Below are 16,912 nucleotides of genomic sequence, written 5' to 3'. Positions count from 1 at the left end.
ACAACTTTAATTCTTTATTTCCTCAGTGTCATAGACTCATAGATGTTAATACCAGAAGGACCTGTCGTGATCATCTAGTCTGACCTCCTGCACATCACAGGACACAGAACCTCGCCCATCCACTCCTGTAATAGACCCCTAACCTCTGGCTGAGTTACTGAAGTCCTCAAATTTTGATTTTAAGACTTGAAATTATACAGAATCCACACTAATTCTAATTCAAACTAGCAAGTGAGCCATGCCTCATGTTGAACAGTAGGGCAAAAAACCCTAAAAACAACAACCCAGGATCTCTGCCACTCTGACCTAGAGCAAAATTCCTTCCTGACCCCAAGTATGGTGTTCAGTTAGACCCTAAGTATGTGGGCTAAGCTGGGAAAGAATTCTTTATACTATCAAAGAGCCCTCGCTCTTCAGCATCCCATCTTCAGCTGCTGGAGATATTCACTAATAGCAGTCGCAGATGGGCCATATGCCACTGTAGGACACCATACCATCCCCTCGATAAATGTATCAAGTTCAGTCTTGAAACAAGTCAGTTTCCCCTCCCTCCCCCCCACACCTGACTACTTCCCTTGGAAGGCTGTTCCTGAACTTCATTCATATGATTGTCTAATTTCAGGCCTTAACTTGCTGATAGGCAATTTATATCCATTTGTTCTTGTGCCGACATTGGCCCTTAAGTTAAAGAACTCCTCTCCATCCCTGGTGTTTGTCCCTCTGATGTATTTATAGAGAGCAATCATATGTCCCCTCAACTTTCATTTTGTTAAGTTAAACAAGTCAAGCTTCTTAAGTCTTCTCTCATAAGGCAGGTTCTCCATTCCTCTGATCATCCTAATAGCTTTCTCTGCACCTGTTCTAATGTGAATTCATCTTTCTTAAACATGGGAGACCAGAACGGCCCACAGTATTCCAGATGAGGTCTTACCCGCATGTTGTACAATGGAAATAACACTCCCCGGTCTCTACTGGAAATACCTTGCTGATGCATCCTAGGCTGCATTAGCCTTTTTACACAACCGCATCACAGGGGTAGCTCATAGTCATTTTATGATCAACGAGCAGACCCAGGTTTTTCTCCTCCTCTGTCACTTCCAACTGGTACGTCTCCAGCTTACAGAAAAAAATTCTTGTTGTTGGTCCCAAAGTGCATGACCTTACACTTTGAACTACTACATTTCATCCCATTTCTATTACTCCAGTTTTCAAGGTAATCCAGATCTTCTTGTACAATATTCCTGTCTTCATCCACATTGGCAATACCTCCCAACTTGGTGTAATTTGCAAATTTTATTAACACATTCCCACTTTTTATGCCAACGTCATTGAGGTAAGGTTAAATAAGATTGGTTCCAAGACTGATCCTTGAGAAACTCCATTTGTAACCTTCCATCAGCCTGACAGTTCACCTTTCAGTATGACCCGTTGTAGTCTCCCCTTTATCCAGACCCTTACTCAGCTTTCAATTCTGTATTAATCCCCAGCTTCTTCAAGTTAATGAAAATTTCCCCATGTGTAACTATATCAAATGCTTTACTGAAATCAAGTTAAATTAGATCTACTGCATTTCCTTTGTCTAGAAAATAATTATCTTCTTAAAGGAAGAATTCAGGTTGGTCTAGCATGATCTCACTTTGGTAAAACCATGTAAAACTATGTTGTATTTTATCCCTATTGCCATTTATCTTTTAAGCCTTTAATTACTCTCTCTTTCAAAATTTGTTCTAGGATGATTTTTCCCAAATATTTTCCCTGCATGACCCCATTTTCGGATACATTGCTTCATAGAATCATAGAATCATAGAATATCAGGGTTGGAAGGGACCTCAGGAGGTCATCTAGTCCAACCCCCTGCTCAAAGCAGGACCAATCCCCAAGTAAATCATCCCAGCCAGGGCTCTGTCAAGCCTGATCTTAAAAACTTCTAAGGAAGAAGATTCCACCACTTCCCTAGGTAACGCATTCCAGTGCTTCATCACCTTCCTAGTGAAAAAGTTTTTCCCAATATCCAACCTAAACCTCCCCTACTGTAACTTGAGACCATTACTCCTCATTCTGTCATCCGCTACCACTGAGAACAGTCTAGATCCATCCTCTTTGGAACCCTCTTTCAAGTAGTTGAAAGCAGCTATCAAATCCCCCCTCATTCTTCTCTTCCTCAGACTAAACAATCCCAGTTCCCTTAGCCTCTCCTCATAAGTCATGTGTTCCAGTCCCCTAATCATTTTTGTTGCCCTCCGCTGCACGTTTTCCAATTTTTTCACATCCTTCTTGTAGTGTGGGACCCAAAACTGGACACAGTACTTCAGATGATGCCTCACCAATGTCAAATAGAGGGGAACGATCATGTCCCTCGATCTGCTGGCCATTGCCCTACTTATACATCCCAAAATGCCATTAGCCTTCTTGGCAACAAGGGCACACTGTTGACTCATCTCCAGCTTCTCATACACTGTAATCCCTAAGTCCTTTTCTGCAGAACTGCTGCCTAGCCATTCGGTCCCTAGTCTGTAGCAGTGCATGGGATTCTTCCGTCCTAAGTGCAGGACTTTGCACTTGTCCTTGTTGAACCTCATCAGATTTCTTTTGGCCCAATCCTCTAATTTGTCTAGGTTCCTTTGCATCCTATCCCTACCCTCCAGTGTATCTACCTCTCCTTCCAGTTTAGTGTCACCAGCAAACTAGCTGAGGGTGCAATCCATGCCATCCTCCAGATCATTATTGAAGATATTTAACAAAACTGGCCCCAGAACCGACCCTTGTGGCACTCCACTTGATACCAGCTGCCAACTAGACATGGAGTCATTGATCACTACCCATTGAGCCCAACAATCTAGCCAGCTTTCTATCCACTTTATAGTCCATTTATCCAGCCCATACTTCTTTAACTTGCTGGCAAGAATACTGTGTGAGACCATGTCAAAAGCTTTGCTAAAGTCAAGGAACAACATGTCCACTGCTTTCCCCTCATCCACAGAGCCAGTTATCTCATCATAGAAAGCAATTAGATTAGTCAGGCATGATTTGCCCTTGGTGAATCCATGCTGACTGTTCCTGATCACTTTCCTCTCCTCTAAGTGCTTCAGAATTGATTCCTTGAGGACCTGCTCCATGATTTTTCCAGGGACTGAGGTGAGGCTGACTGGCCTGTAGTTCCCCGGATCCTCCTTCTTCCCTTTTTTAAAGATGGGCACTACATTAGCCTTTTTCCAGTAGTCCGGGACCTCCCCCGATCGCCATGAGTTTTCAAAGATAATGGCCAATGGCTCTGCAATCACATCCGCCAACTCCTTTAGCACTCTCAGATGCACCGCATCTGGCCCCATGGACTTGTGCTCGTCCAGCTTTTCTAAATAGTCCCGAACCACTTCTTTCTCCACAGAGGGCTGGTCATCTCCTCCCCATGCTGTGCTGCCCAGTGCAGTAGTCTGGGAGTTGACCTTGTTTGTGAAGATAGAGGCAAAAAAAGCATTAAGTACATTAACATTTTCCACATCTCTGTCACTAGGTTGCCTCCCTCATTCAGTAAGGGGCCCACATTTTCCTTGACTTTCTTCTTGTTGCTAACATACCTGTAGAAACCCTTCTTGTTACCCTTAACATCTCTTGCTAGCTGCAACTTCAAGTGTGATTTGGCCTTCCTGATTTCACTCCTGCGTTCCTGAGCAATATTTTTATACTCTTCCCTGGTCATTTGTCCAATCTTCCACTTCTTGTAAGCTTCTTTTTTGTGTTTAAGATCAGCAAGGATTTCACTGTTAAGCCAAGCTGGTCGCCTGCCATATTTACTATTCTTTCGACATATCGGGATGGTTTGTCCCTGTAACCTCAATAAGGATTCTTTAAAATACAACCAGCTCTCCTGGACTCCTTTCCCCCTCATGTTATTCTCCCAGGGAATCCTGCCCATCAGTTCCCAGAGAGAGTCAAAGTCTGCTTTTCTGAAGTCCAGGGTCCGTATTCTGCTGCTCTCCTTTGTTCTTTTTGTCAGGATCCTGAACTCGACCATCTCATGGTCACTGCCTCCAGGTTCCCATACACTTTTGCTTCCCTACTAATTCTTCCTGGTTTGTGAGCAGCAGGTCAAGAAGAGCTCTGCCCCTAGTTGGTTTCTCCAGCACTTGCACAAGGAAATTGTCCCCTACACTTTCCAAAAACTTCCTGGATTGTCTGTGCACCACTGTATTGCTCTCCTAGCAGATATCAGGGTGATTGAAATCTCCCATGAGAACCAGGGCCTGCAATCTAGTAACTTCCGTTAGTTGCCAGAAGAAAGCCTCATCCACCTCATCCCCCTGATCAGGTAGTCTCTAGCAGACTCCCACCATGACATCATCCTTGTTGCTCACACTTCTAAACTTAATCCAGAGACTCAGGTTTTTCTGCAGTTTCATACCAGAGCTCTGAGCAGTCATACTGCTCTCTTACATACAATGCAACTTCTCCATCTTTTCTGTTCTGCCTGTCCTTCCTGAACAGTTTATATCCATCCATGACAGTACTCCAGTCATGTGAGTTATCCCACCAAGTCTCTGTTATTCCAATCACATCATAATTCCTTGACTGTACCAGGACTTCCAGTTCTCCCTGCTTGTTTCCCAGGCTTCTTGCATTTGTGTATAGGCACTTGAGATAACTTGCTGTTTGTCCTGCTTTCTCAGTATGAGGCAGGAGCACTCCCCTCTCGTGCTCTCCTGATTGTGCTTCCTCCTGATATCCCACGTCCCCACTTACCTCAGGGCTTTCTTAAATATAGGTACTATATTTCAATTCTCCAGTCATAGGATATGACCCCCAAATTTACAGATTCATTAACAATCCTTGCTATTGGGCTCTCAATTTTATGTGCTAGTTCCTTTATTATTCTTCAATGGAGATTGTCACTCTGTCTGGAGTGTTTCACAACTGTGCATGCCTACCTCAGGGCAGACTGTGAAAAAGAGGGCAGACACCCCAAACTGGTGCTATGGTCTATAATTAGATTTTAACAAGCCAATAACAAATGTGAATTCCTAGATCACTGTATCAGTCTTACTATGGAGTCACAGACAGTCCCCTGAGATTCTCCAGTCTATCTTATCACCTAGGCAAACTGGACTTACTGATACGCCAAAAATCACACCACATTCAGGTTGCTTCTGGACCCAAGAGACCAATCACTTACTCCAGATCAACTGGTACGCTAGATCTGACACCAAGGATAATGCCAGTAGCCAATTCTGTAATAAACTTTCTAAAGGTTTATTAACTAGGAAAAAGAAATAAGAGCGTTATTTACAGGTTAAAGCAAGCAAGCATACACACAAAATGAGCTTCAATCTAAATCCTAAGAGAGACAGAGTTGTAATGTTCGTAATTCAAAATGTCTTTCAGAGCAGACCCAGGAGGTAGCCTCTGGGTCTGGCTTCAGTTTGGTACTCTGGCCCTGTGAGAGACCAAACAGTAAAGAGATAGGTTTCAGAGTAGCAGCCATGTTAGTCTGTATCCGCAAAAAGATAAGGAGTACTTGTGGCACCTTAGAGACGAATAAATTTGTTAGTTTCTAAGGTGCCACAAGTACTCCTAGTAAAGAGATGGAAAATGTTCCTGTGTCTTTGTTTGATTTCCTTCATTCAGCTTCCAAGTCCACAGGACAAGCTTCCTTGCATGTAGCATTTCCAAGGTGTGATAGGGCCATTAACCAATCCTTTGTATTGCTGTGTTCCTTGATGACCCATTTGATTTTGATAGTTCCTCTAGATGGGGGCCAGGGGAACACTCTTCCCATCTGGATTCACAAGTTTAGAGTAAACATTTTTGAAGTGAGTTGTAGCTCACGAAAGCTTATGCTCAAATAAATTTGTTAGTCTCTAAGGTGCCACAAGTACTCCTTTTGTTTTTGTGAATACAGACTAACATGGTTGCTACTCTGAAACCAACCATTTTCAAAGATGTAAAGCAAAACTAACATATTTCCTCATAGCATGAAATACAGACATTACAAATAAGATTAATGCATGCAGCAACTTACAAACATTCTATAGAGTCTAAACACTGAATACATTCTTATATGACTAATACCTATTTTGAGCAACACTAACACGCAAGTGAACCAGTCTAATCTTCAGCTATGAGTTTGTCAGTTCTTAGCTAATGCCTGCAGGCTTGTCAAGCGCTGGCCTCTGGTGCCAGCATCACAGAAATTATCGGTAAAAAGAAAAGGAGTACTTGTGGCACCTTAGAGACTAACACATTTATTAGAGCATAAGCTTTCGTGAGCTACAGCTCACTTCATCGGATGCATACAGTGGAAAATATAGTGGGGAGATTTTATATACACAGAGAACATGAAACAATGGGTGTTACCATACAGACTGTAACAAGAGTGACCAGGAAAGGTGAGCTATTACCAGCAGAAGAGCGGCGGGAGGGCGGGGACGACGACGACGACCTTTTGTAGTGATAATCAAGGTGGGCCTTTTCCAGCACTTTACAAGAACAGTAGGAGGGGAAATAAACAAGGGGAAATAGTTTTACTTTGTGTAATGATCACTCTTGTTACAGTCTGTATGGTAACACCCATTGTTTCGTGTTCTCTGTGTATATAAAATCTCCCCACTATATTTTCCACTGTATGCATCCGATGAAGTGAGCTGTAGCTCATGAAAGCTTACGCTCTAATAAATTTGTTAGTCTCTAAGGTGCCACAAGTACTCCTTTTCTTTTTAAGGATACAGACTAACACGGCTGCTACTCTGAAACCAGAAATTATCTGGGGCCCCTAGTTTGGTCCAAACAGGCTGTTTGAGTCTGGGTTCCACCTCATATGTGGTCATTTCTATTTCCATATTCTTGTTCTCATGTGTCACTCTGGCACTGCCCCCAAGCTCCTCATTACCCTTATTAAAAACTTAGGCAAAGCATTTAGGTGTGGGCCATACCTAAATTATCTTTAATCTCCACCACGTCTTCAATGTTTAGCAGTCTCACTTCTTCTTTTCTGCTTTCTTTTTACTTAGCTAGCTAAATAACCTTTCTTATTTGTTTTAATTTCCTTTGCAAGGTCCACCTCTGCTTGGCTTTTGGCAGTTCTCACTTTATCCATCCAATTTCTGACCTCCACCAGGTAGCTTTCCTTGTTGATCCATTGCTTCTTCCATTTCTTGTAGGCTTTCTGCTTTCTATTAATCACCTGTTTGAGCTGCTTGGCCATCCATTTCAAAATATTTGAAAATTTTATTTCATTTTTAGCTCTAATGGTCTTGAAAGGTAATATGCACTCAACAATGAATAGTGAATTTTGCCTCATGTCTCACATTTTGAATTAAAGCATCATTTTGGCTTGGATTTTGGAAACTGAGAAAAAAAAGTTTTCTTCTTTCGTTTTCATTATTTTCCTGATCTCTCCCTTTCAAAAGGGAAGAAAGATAAAACATATGAGAAAGTAGGGTGAGAATTACTCTTTGTATTATGCCTTTACTGTATTCCAAGTTAAAAAATGTGAAAACATTTCTTCAAGATTTGTTTGTGAAAAAAATTATTTGACATATTTTGGTTTTTCACCCTTTTCCATTTGGTAATAAATATGTAAAAAATGTTATTCCCCCTATTTTCCATTACTTTCTAAAACTCCTCCCCCAGCCCCAACAAATTTGGGTTTTTCTCTACTTTCTTTGACTTTTGTACCTTTCCTACAATTTTTCCATTGGAAAGGAGAGAGAAAAGAAAAAAAAGGCAGAGAAAAGTTAGGAAAGTACCAATATTGCAATAAAACAAAGAGAGGATACTGACATCATTCAATTTCCAAAACCAGAAAAAAACCCTGACATTTGAAATCAAATCCTTGAAATATAAAAAACATTGAAAATCTCCATTTCACATTAAACTTTTTCATCATTCCATTTTGTAAATTTTCCATGAGGCAATGGAAATTATTTAGTAAAAAATAAAGAGATTATCCCATTAAACATTGCATAGTCAATATAAGCATGGTTTTCAGTGGGAAAAGAGTTTGGTTGACACATTTTGACCAGCTCTAAATATAGTTTCCTTCTCCGACTCAGTCTGAGCTAATATTTTTGGCCAGACTGGAGCTATAACCAATTATACACCAATGCGAGGAGCCTAGGTAACAAAATGGAGGAACTAGAGCTACTGGTGCAGGAAGTGAAACCAGATATTATAGGGATAACAGAAACATGGTGGAATAGTAGTCATGACTGGACTACAGGTATTGAAGGGTATATGCTGTTTAGGAAAGACAGAAACAAAGGTAAAGGGGGTGGAGTAGCATTGTATATCAATGATGAGGTAGAATGTAAAGAAATAAGAAGGGATGCAATGGATAAGACAGAGTCCGTCTGGGCAAAAATTACATTGGCGAAGAAAACTAGAAAGCGTCTCCTACGATAGTGCTTGGGGTGTGCTATAGACCTCCGGGATCTAATTTGAATATGGATAGAGCCCTTTTTAATGTATTTAATAAAGTAAATACTAATGGAAACAGCGTGATCATGGGAGACTTTAACTTCCCAGATATAGACTGGAGGACCAGTGCTAGTAATAATAATAGGGCTCAGATTTTCCTAGATGTGATAGCTGATGGATTCCTTCATCAAGTAGTTGCTGAACCGACTAGAGGGGATGCCATTTTAGATTTAATTTTTGTGAGTAGCGAGGACCTCATAGAAGAAATGGTTGTAGGGGACAATCTTGGCTCAAGTGATCATGAGCTAATTCAGTTCAAACTAAATGGAAGGATTAACAAAAATAAATCTGCAATTAGGGTTTTTGATTTCAAAAGGGCTGACTTTCAAAAATTAAGGAAATTAGTTAGGGAAGTGGATTGGACTGAAGAATTTATGGATCTAAAGGTAGAGGAGGCCTGGGATTACTTTAAATCAAAGCTGCAGAAGCTATCGGAAGCCTGTATCCCAAGAAAGGGGAAAAAATTCATAGGAAGGAGTTGTAGACCAAGCTGGATGAGCAAGCATCTTAGAGAGGTGATTAAGAAGAAGCAGAAAGCATACAGGGAGTGGAAGATGGGAGGGATCAGCAAGGAAAGCTACCTAATTGAGGTCAGAACATGTAGGGATAAAGTGAGACGGGCTAAAAGTCGAGTAGAGTTGGACCTTGCAAAGGGAATTAAAACCAATAGTAAAAGGTTCTATAGCCATATAAATAAGAAGAAAACTAAGAAAGAAGAAGTGGGGCCGCTTAACACTGATGATGGAGTAGAGGTTAAAGATAATCTAGGCATGGCCCAATATCTTAACAAATACTTTGCCTCAGTCTTTAATAAGGCTAAAGAGGATCTTAGGGATAATGGTAGCATGACAAATGGGAATGAGGATATAGAGGTAGATATTACCATATCTGAGGTAGAAGCAAAACTCAAACAACTTAATGGGACTAAATCAGGAGGCCCAGATAATCTTCATCCAAGAATATTAAAGGAATTGGCACCTGAAATTGCAAGCCCATTAGCAAGAATTTTTAATGAATCTGTAAACTCAGGAGTAGTACCGAATGATTGGAGAATTGCTAATATAGTTCCTATTTTTAAGAAAGGAAAAAAAAGTGATCCTGGTAGCTACAGACCAGTTAGTTTGACATCTGTAGTATGCAAGGTCCTGTAAAAAATTTTGAAGGAGAAATATAGTTAAGGACATTGAAGTCAATGGTAAATGGGACAAAATACAACATGGTTTTACAAAAGATAGATCATGCCAAACCATCCTAATCTCCTTTTTTGAAAAGGTAACAGATTTTTTAGATAAAGGAAATGCAGTGGATCTAATTTACCTAGATTTCAGTAAGGCATTTGATACCATGCCACATGGGGAATTATTAGTTAAATTGGAGAAGATGGGGATCAATATGAACATCAAAAGGTAGGTAAGGAATTGGTTAAAGGGGAGACTGCAACGGGTCCTACTGAAAGGCGAACTGTCAGGTTGGAGGGAGGTTACCAGTGGAGTTCCTCAGGGGTCGGTTTGGGGACCAATCTTATTTAATCTTTTTATTACTGACCTTGGCACAAAAAGTGGGAGTGTGCTAATAAAGTTTGCAGATGATACAAAGCTGGGAGGTATTGCCAATTCAGAGAAGGATCGGGATATTATACAGGAGGATCTGGATGACCTTGTAAATTGGAGTAATAGTAATAGGATGAAATTTAATAGTGAGAAGTGTAAGGTTATGCATTTAGGGATTAATAACAAGAATTTTAGTTATAAATTGGGGACGCATCAATTAGAAGTAACAGAAGAGGAGAAGGACCTTGGAGTATTGGTTGATCATAGGATGACTATGAGCTGCCAATGTGATATGGCTGTGAAAAAAGCTAATGCGGTTTTGGGATGCATCAGGAGAGGCATTTCCAGTAGGGATAAGGAGGTTTTAGTACCGTTATACAAGGCACTGGTGAGACCTCACCTAGAATACTGTGTGCAGTTCTGGTCTCCCATGTTTAAAAAGGATGAATTCAAACTGGAGCAGGTACAGAGAAGGGCTACTAGGATGATCCAAGGAATGGAAAACTTGTCTTATGAAAGGAGACTTAAGGAGCTTGGCTTGTTTAGCCTAACTAAAAGAAGGCTGAGGGGAGATATGATTGCTCTCTATAAATATATCAGAGGGATAAATACAGGAGAGGGAGAGGAATTATTTCAGCTCAGCACCAATGTGGACACAAGAACAAATGGGAATAAACTGGCCACCAGGAAGTTTAGACTTGAAATCAGACGAAGGTTTTTAACCATCAGAGGAGTGAAGTTTTGGAATAGCCTTCCAAGAGAAGCAGTGGGGGCAAAAGATCTATCTGGTTTTATCAAACTACTTGATAAGTTTATGGAGGAGATGGTATGATGGGATAATGGGATTTTGGTAAGTAATTGATCTTTAAATATTCAGGGTAAATAGGCCAAATCCCCTGAGATGGGATATTAGATGGATGGGATCTGAGTTACCCAGGAAAGAATTTTCTGTAGTATCTGGCTGGTGAATCTTGCCCATATGCTCAGGGTTTAGCTGATTGCCATATTTGGGGTCGGGAAGGAATTTTTCTCCAGGGCAGATTGGAGAGGCCCTGGAGGTTTTTCGCCTTCCTCTGTAGCATGGGGCATGGTTGACTTGAGGGAGGCTTCTCTGCTCCTTGAAGTCTTTAAACCATGATTTAAGGACTTCAATAGTTCAGACATGGGTGAGGTTTTTCATAGGAGTGGGTGGGTGAGATTCTGTGGCCTGTGCTGTGCAGGAGGTCAGACTAGATGATCAGAATGGTCCCTTCTGACCTTAGTATCTATGAATCTATATTCTGACATAGCTCTACAAGGTGACTGTTCATGTATGTATGTATGTAATGTAATAAATTTTAGTGGTAGTCTGGGAACTCCTAGCATTACCAGGAAGGACTGGATTAAAGAAATGACCTTCTTGATAATTAACCTGTTCTTTTTATTTTGCAATTATTTTCATCTATTTGCAAATGGTTGTAAGTGATATGCTAAGAGAGACACAAGGATGATTGGGCTGAAGAGAGGAATTGCCACCATAGCTATTTTTGCAATTACACTGCAAATCTGGAAACATTCCCTGGAGATTAACTTCCATGGATCTGAACACCAAGCATGGATTCATTGCAGAAATTATGTCCAGCAACACACAGGCAGGAGTACTTAACTCCATCTCCCAGCTGGGAGCATAAAAATGATGTAGGGTGAACTTAACAGAAGGTTATGGATGGTTTTTTATACCTCCATGAGAATAGCTGGAGGCCAAGGGCATGGACATGTCAGAACCATAGAAGACCATCATCATGGTGATGTGTGAAGTGCATCTGGAGAAGGCTCCCTTCAGCTGGACAGATCCACAAGATGGCCATTAGGATGAATGCTTAAGAGACCAAGATCAAGGAGAACTGAGTCAGGAGCAGTATCAACCCCTCAATGAAATCTACCACCTCACTAACCCATGTGTCCATGCAGGCCAGCATCAAAATGGCCAATACCTCAAAGAAGAAGTAGTTGATCTTGTTCAGGCTGCAATAGACCAGACCCATGGTGTGAAGCTGATGTACCTTGTGGCAAAGAGGAAGCCTCATGGCCATGAGCCAGTTGCCATCCTGGCATAGATCAACCTGCTCTTGATAAGGGTACAGCACAGAGAGTGGCAATTGTCTGAGTACCAGTTATAGGCCATCATGGCATGGAGGACAGACTCGGTTATCCCCAGGAAGAGGAAGATGTACATCTGGCTGATGCAGCCAGCATAGGAGATACTCTTCCTCCTGGAGAGGAGGTACAGCAGTATCTGGAGCATAGTGGTAATGGTGTAGCTGATGTCCAGGAATGACTAATTAGCCAGGAAGACGTATGTGGAGATGGGAGTCACATAATGAGGCCAGTCCCAAGGAAGTTCTCCAGGTTATGGGCTGGAAGTCCACAAACAGCAGCAGCTCCATCCTCCTATAGATGGAGAGAATCCTAGAAGGCTAAAATCTGACATGGAGCTTCGCACTTGGAGCTGGCATCTGGGCAGGGTCTATATGGCCATGCAGAAGGACATGGAAAGCCATACTTAGCCTTCAACGGGATAATCAGGTAAATCCATATTGTCCCTGCAGCTAAGTTTCGCTTGTCTGGGAACTCCAGGACATGGGATGAATGTCTCTGGCTGAACTCCTTTTTTTTATACTCCCCAGAATAGGTGGAGTGGGCATTTGCAAGAACCTATTTTGAAGGTCCATGGGTGGTGGGTGATGCTTCCCTTTGGGGAGGCTAGCCCCCCTGACCCACCTTTTCTGGCTGAGGCCCTGCCCCATCTCGCTGCTCTTAGCTCCCCTTTCCCCCAGGGCCCGGAGCGGGGGGAGATGAGAGTTTGGTTCCATCTGGGGTCAAGCTCTCAGCCTCAGCTGGGACAATGGCAGAGCTCTCTGCCCTGGCTGGGGCTCCCCCGTTTTGACCACAGCCTGTCCATGGCCCCACCTCATTCTGCCCCTTCCCATGCAGCCCCACCCTGGTTCTTCCCCCATTCTGCCCCCTCCCATGCAGCCCCACCCCTGCATGCTCCTTCCCCCCTACCCATCTGCTGTGGCCCTCAGAGTGGAAAAGCTCTGTGCCCCCACCGTGGCTCTGAAGCCATGACAGGGAGTGAGATCTCCTCCAGCCCTGGGGCTATGGTGGGGGAGATTTTTCAGGAGGCTCCAAATTTGCCACTGCCCCTCCCTGCCCTTTGGTGGCATGGGGTTTGGGAAAGCTTAGCCTCCCCGACCTCCATTATGTGCTGCCCATGACAAGGTCCCTCTATCTATTTGCCAAGGTGCTTTTTGCAAGAGTCTCTATTGGTGTAAGCGTAAATGGGGGTCAACTTTTATAAATTTGCCAGGTGCCAGTTCGATTTTAAAGCCCAAAAGTAACAAATAACATTTGCCTATTTTTGATAAATAGTATAGCTCATATGTGTATGAAATTTAATAAAGCCACCCCAAATCCAGGGATGGTTACCTTACTAATTTTAATGATAGGATCACCTCAGGTCAACTTTGACCTTGGACAGTTTTTCTCAAATCAGGACATTTCGCTATTCTTAAGCAAGCGAACAGTTTTATTAATTCACCATCAAGTCTATGTGTATACAATCAACAGTTTAAAGAAGGCTTGTAGATTAAGTTTGGATGCTAGCAGTTCCAGACACATACTGAATACAACATACAGTTGCGAAAGCAATTGACATAGGCTAATGCTGAGGCCAAGCACAGAACAATCAAATTGTCTACAGTTCTTTCTCACAACAGTTACTTTATAATGATCAGTTATCAATTCTTTAGGACTTCGAATACAATTAATGTATATAATATAGCTCCTAAGGGAATGAAAGTTGCACTTTGTCTTCTGCTTTTGATAAATGTGCTTAATTCCTGCTGATTAGTTTGAGAGAGACTAGTTTAAAACATCAGAAGAAATCATATAAAAGTTGACCTACATGGGAATGACAGGTTTCAGAGTAGCAGCCGTGTTAGTCTGTATTCGCAAAAAGAAAAGGAGTACTTGTGGCACCTTAGAGACTAACAAATTTATTAGAGCATAAGCTTTCGTGAGCTACAGCTCACTTCATCAGATGCATTTGGTGGAATGCATCCGATGAAGTGAGCTGTAGCTCACGAAAGCTTATGCTCTAATAAATTTGTTAGTCTCTAAGGTGCCACAAGTACTCCTTTTCTTTCTACATGGGAATGGAATTTTCCATTTTATAATAAATCTTGTAAGAGTTCAGAAAAGATAGGTGGTCTTCCCGGCTGCCCAGGGGGCTCCCATGCAGCCAGCCACACAGGCTGCTTCAGAACCAGGAGTCCCTGAGACCCTGACAGCTCACCTACCATTTAGCTGGCTGGTGGGGGAGATAGCTTTTAACCTATGTGTCTGCTGTCATAGAAAATGGTAATGGAATTAATACATTCCTGCAGAACATTGGCTCTGACTCTGTGGGTGCTCTGGGGCTCAGCACCCAACGTCAGCCCTGCTGATCAGCTCCTCCCCCTTCCCCTAGTGCCTCCTGCTCACAGACAACCCAACCAGTCAGCTCCTCCCCCTCCCTCCCACCACCTCCCTTCTGCCGTCATCAGGTGTTCAGCAGCATGCAGAAGGCACTGGGGGGAGGGGGAGGAGCAAGGGCATGGCACGCTCAGGGGAGGGGGTAGAATGGGGTGGGAAGAGGCGGGGCAACAGTGGAGTGAGGTCGGGGTCTGGATAGAGGGGGTCAAGCACCCCCAGGCAAATGAGGAAGCCAGCGCTTATGCTGCAGAACATCTTGGTTCCTTTGAACCAGCATTTTCTGATAGAACTCTGTGCTGACCTACCCTACCTGAAAGATATTCTTTGAGATTTCCATTCAGCCCACCAGTTTGGACCTGTAAAGAATAAACCAGCATGTAGCATTATTCAATCAAAATCCTAAAATTCAGTTCTTCTCGGGGTAGTTCGCGAGCACAAACTCAGTGCAGCTAACTTTACAGGTACTTACATTTAATAAAGCAAAGAGAAATACAGTCTCTTGCCACTTCCTCTTAGTCCTGGTAACCATGAGAGGGGGAGAGAGGCTGTTCACACTGGCTGGTCTGAATTATCCAGTCACATTTCTGGGGATGAGCAGCTCTTTGGTGTATTCAGGAACTCAGATGTTCCACTCAATGGTCTCATGTTTCATACCCTTTCCTGCGGTCTTTGGAGAATGGTTATCGTCTTATTTTTGTATTAAACTTACCATTGTTCTCTCACATTCCTGCTCCTCCAGTTTTTCTGCTACTTCCTTCCATAGCCAGAAGAAAGCATTCATGGCACTTATTGGATTTTTTTCTTGTCAGATAATTTTTTTAGGTTTTATTCATTTCAGAGATTGTATTTCTCTATTAGCCCCCATTATTAATTAGAATGTCCCCTTTTAAGTAATTCCTCTTAATAGTCGAAAGCTATACATATCAAGTATTTACAGCTTTCACTGTTTGCTTTTTTTCTTCTTCCATACAATTCATAAACAAGTTTTTTACATTCTTTGATTATATTTGATACATTTCATTTCACTTTCTCTTGGGGTTTACAACAAAATAAGAGACATACTATTGGAGGAATAAAACAGATTAGGCACATGTAGAGAGATGGTATATCAGATTCATAAGGCAGACATGAGTACAAGTTTCTTGGGTTTAATTTGTGGTGAAAGGCAGGTGGTTCATATTCTGGGGGTATCAAGACCTTCATCCTTCGGTTTCTTGGGGATGAACAACAAGGGTTTTTGTTTTTTGTTTTGTTTTCTCTAGTTAGTTCAATCATGCAGTTACCACTCAGATATCTGGGACTTGATTCAATCAGTGGATGCAACTGGCCAATCTGTTTAGGAAATAAGGGTTTTACCCTTATTTTTCAATCTTCCAGGAGGATGCTTCAGCTAGCAATTTCAAATTTGGGGGATTCCTTAGACAATGCGATTCATACCTTGGGATGTGGATAGATGTTCTCCTATAGTTTTAATTTTCTAGCTGGAGTTAGAAGTGGCGAGGCATGATTTTGGGGTAAACAGAGGTGTGTGCAAGATTTTCCTGTGGCATTGAGAGGAAAGTAGATTTGGTTTTTACCCTTGCAAATTACAATGGCATGTAGTTATTAACAATCTATCCAAGGGATAGTCAGCATCTATATGCATCACACCAGCTTACATCCAAGTAGACCATGCAATGACCACAACTGTAATCAAGGCTGAAGATGAGCTAAATGGCTTCCTACTATGTACCGCATATCACCGATGGACAGATTGTGTCTTTGAGGCACAGATCTGAAGACCTGTGTCTTTGAGGCAGAGCTATCTACCCCATCTCAGGAGGGGTCTTACGAGACAATTTTTTCTCAGAGATCTTCAACGCCCTGCAGCGACTTTTCCACCCATTTGGAGATGAAGAGTATTCTGTGCAGCCATTCACTTCTGCACCTTGGGGAGTGCCAGAGTGGCTAATGGGATCTGCAAGGGTGCTGGAATTGTGGCTGGCTCCAGAAGCAGGAGGCAGAACAACCACAGTTTCCATGCAACCTAGACAGGAGGTTAGAATGTGATTCAGATTATGTGCCTGATCAGGGAGAGGGAATAGAAACCCCCTTTATACTCCTACATGGGCTACCCAGAACTTGGAGTAGGACACCTAAGAGTAACTGAGGCTACTTGCTCACAAATTGCCTTCCTGGAACATGGGGGAGTTAGGGGACTGGGCACAACCTGGGTTTCACCCTCTGGTTGCCAAGCACAATGACTGAGGCAGTGCAGCAGTGTGAGTGTAGCAGTCTATTCCTGGTGCAGGAATCTTATGCACCCCCACTTCAGGGCTGCACATAAAGTCACAATCTAGTGATGCCTGGTGATTTGTGGTGCAATTTCTAATTCCCCA

This window comes from Dermochelys coriacea, chromosome 14 (genome assembly GCF_009764565.3).
Source record: "Dermochelys coriacea isolate rDerCor1 chromosome 14, rDerCor1.pri.v4, whole genome shotgun sequence".
Classification (NCBI taxonomy): domain Eukaryota; kingdom Metazoa; phylum Chordata; order Testudines; family Dermochelyidae; genus Dermochelys; species Dermochelys coriacea.
This window is presented reverse-complemented; position numbering follows the sequence as displayed.